Source organism: Azolla caroliniana, unplaced genomic scaffold, assembly GCF_043228905.1.
Source record: "Azolla caroliniana isolate FFs.n. ecotype wild unplaced genomic scaffold, voAzoCaro1.0.p SCAF_13, whole genome shotgun sequence".
NCBI classification, from domain to species: Eukaryota; Viridiplantae; Streptophyta; class Polypodiopsida; order Salviniales; family Salviniaceae; genus Azolla; species Azolla caroliniana.
In genome coordinates, this window is record NW_028230448.1 from 20,362,606 (window position 1) to 20,365,773 (window position 3,168).

Consider the following 3,168-nt stretch of genomic DNA (forward strand, 5'->3'; position numbering starts at 1 on the left):
ATCTACTCGTCGACACACCCGAGTGGTTTTCTTGTACGAGCAACATTGATTGTAGCTTGAAAAATGAAGACGTATACTCCCTCGTGCGGACCGTTGTCTTGGAGAGTTCTGGTTGGAGGAAGAGAAAGGGGTTGTCATGAAGATTCATCACTAGGTGCGGATCGTGAGGCGGAACCACCAGGGTCCTGGACCGGAAGGATTCAAAGTTTGCACTAGCTTTAGTGAGAAAGTATTTAAGATAGGTTGAAAGAGAGAGAGATTAAGATAAAGATTGAACGCTTAACTTTAGATTTGAGAGACAAGATATATCAATAAGATAACGAGTTTTCTTATTATTTTCCCCCAAAATTTACATTCCAATTTTTTACATTATTCCCCACTTCCTTGATTCCTCACATGGGGTTTTTTCCTTTCTTTTTTCTTTTCTTTTTTTTCGCAACTTCATACCCACATAACTTCACACTTAGTTGACCGTTTGTTATGTAGCAAAGTGCATTCAAAAGCTCTTCAAGACCTCCATCTTTTCATACCAAGATATTAAACTTATTTTAAATAGTATCTTCACTATTATTGTTTTATATTTCGTGAGAAGAACCACACTCGATTTCGTATGTTCCTCACACGTTTCACACTACTGTCGAAAATCTTCACAACATCCACCCCCACCAAACCACGCGTCCTCCGGTACGTGCCAAGAAGAAAGAGTGTGAGATTTCGGCTATGGTGATTAATCAAATTCTTCCACGTCCTCATTCACATCTATCGTATTATCTTCATCATCGAGGTGATCGAGGTCAGGATCCTCGTCTTGTCTTTTCTTGAAAATCTTTATTGTTTTCCCCGCAATGGGTACGGCCAACCTTGATCCTTCTAGCTCTACAAGCTGGTATGTGGCATTATCATTGGCACTTGTCACCACATACGGTCTGAACCATCTTCTTGCGAACTTCCTTGTTGTACTGTGTTGATTGTCAAGGATGTTGTCGTAGACCAATACCCAATCTCCTTCTTCGATCTTCTTGGGACGCAGTCGATGCGTCTTATCGAACCGAATTTTGTTCTTCACTCGAGCTGCCTCCATCATCTTTCGTGCTTTTTCTAGATCTTCAGGTCTTCTTTCAAGTTGCCTTATTCGTGCCGCTAATAACTCTTCTCGGCTTATCTCATTCTCCCATGGTATCGCTACCCATGAGGCGATCTTCCTTTCGATGAGCATTACCGGCTTTTGTCCATACATAAGCTCTGTTGGCATATACCCTATCACCGAGGTGTGTGTCGTTCTGTTAGCCCACAAGGCATAGGGCAATAGTCGTGGCCAATTCCCGACTCGATCGTTGCATGCTCGTACGATGGCTTTGACGATAGGTCCATGCCCTCGCTCGATCTTCCCATTTGCTTTTGGATTGTAGGCAGTCGTGAGGGAGAGCTTCACGCGTAGTCGTTCGAAAAGCTTCGTTGCATCGTGTGCATCCAACTCCCCTCGGTTGGCGACTATCTTTCCCACACATCCGAATAGGCAAACAACCTCTTCGAGTAGAAATTTGCAAACAGTCGACGTTGTCTTATTTGTCAAGGCCCGTCCTTCCACTTGATTTTTCAAGTCTTCTCTTGCCAGAGCTAAGTACTTCATTTGTCCCACTCCCATTGGCATTGAGACCAGATCCACCATCCATTTGAAGTGTATGGTAAGTGGGTATGTCGGTCGTAGCTCATCACGAGGACGTATATTCGAATGTACATGGCATGTTTCGCATGTGGACCCAAAATTGAGTACATCTTTGTACATGCTTGGCCACTAGTACTTCTCCTTCAACTTCTCGAACGTCGCCCATGTTCCTCTATGACTTGCCTAGGCACTCTCGTGGAATTCGGTTATTAGCGTCACTTGCTCTTCTTTATTCACCACCACTCGAAGTGGTATTCCTATCCTTCTTTTTGGGTGTCGCCAAAGGAATCCTCCCTTCAAGAAGTATTGGTAAGCCTTCTTCCGGATTCGTAGGGCCTCCTCCTTCGTCAACGAAGCATCCGTCATCATTGTTCTTAGGAATCCGTCGATTAGTAACCACTCCCCTTCGTACTCGTCCTCATTGAAGGCGTGGAGGGTTAGCATGCCCTTGTCTTCCACCGATAGTCAAGCCACCTTGAAGAAGTCGAGGGTGACGTCTTCATCTTCGGAAACCATGTCACCTTCATTCTCAAATCTTGCCCTTGACAGCATGCCAACCATGGTGTTCTTCTTTCCTGCAATGTGGCGGATCTTTGGGTTTAAAGATTTAATATAAGCGATCCACCTTAGCATAGCTAGATCTGGTGTCGCACATCCTGAGATCATCTCGAGGATTGGGAGACAATCTGTCTCAATTATCACTTCCGACCCGATCAGGTAGTCTTTGTCCGTCTTCACTGCTGACACAATACCCCAAAGTTCCCGCTTGACTTGGGCATATCCTCGTTGTCGTTCACTAAGAACCTTTGCTCCGAACTAGATGGCATACCGCGCATTATCTTCTCCTTCTTGATTGATGACCCACCCAATTCCGGTTGGGCTCGTATCTACAGTCACATAAATCGGCTTCCCTTCGGTATAGTCGGCCTTTCTTAGCGTTGGAGCTTCAAGAAGTAGTTTTTTCAATCTTCGCATCACATTTGTATGCTCACTTTGCCATTTGAACTTCATTCTTTTCTTTAGTAGTCCATATAATGGCTCGACAACATGAGCGTAGTGCGGAATCCAGATATGATAAAACGTGCATGCTCCAAGGAACCTTCGAACCTCCGTTTGGTTTACGCATTCTTCTTTCATGTCCTGGATCGCGTCCACCTTGGATGGCGAAGGCTTCCGGCCGTATGCTCCACACAAGTGACCTACCACCAAGATCTCCGGTTGCCCGAATGCGGATTTTTCTCCTGAAAATGTCAAATTCGCATCTTCAAGCCTTTGAAGCACCTTCTCGCAATCTTTCATATTATCCACGACGAACTTTCTACACCCTTCCTTATCTTTCGATTCATCTTTCTCCTCATCCGAACATCCTTTTATTGGAATATCATCCAAGAATGGCATCGTGATTTCTGGGATGCAATCCTTCAAGACCTTGTTCATGGCATTCACCATATGAGCCACCGAGTTCATTGCACCTTGAGGTAAGGTACACATCCGCACCAGCC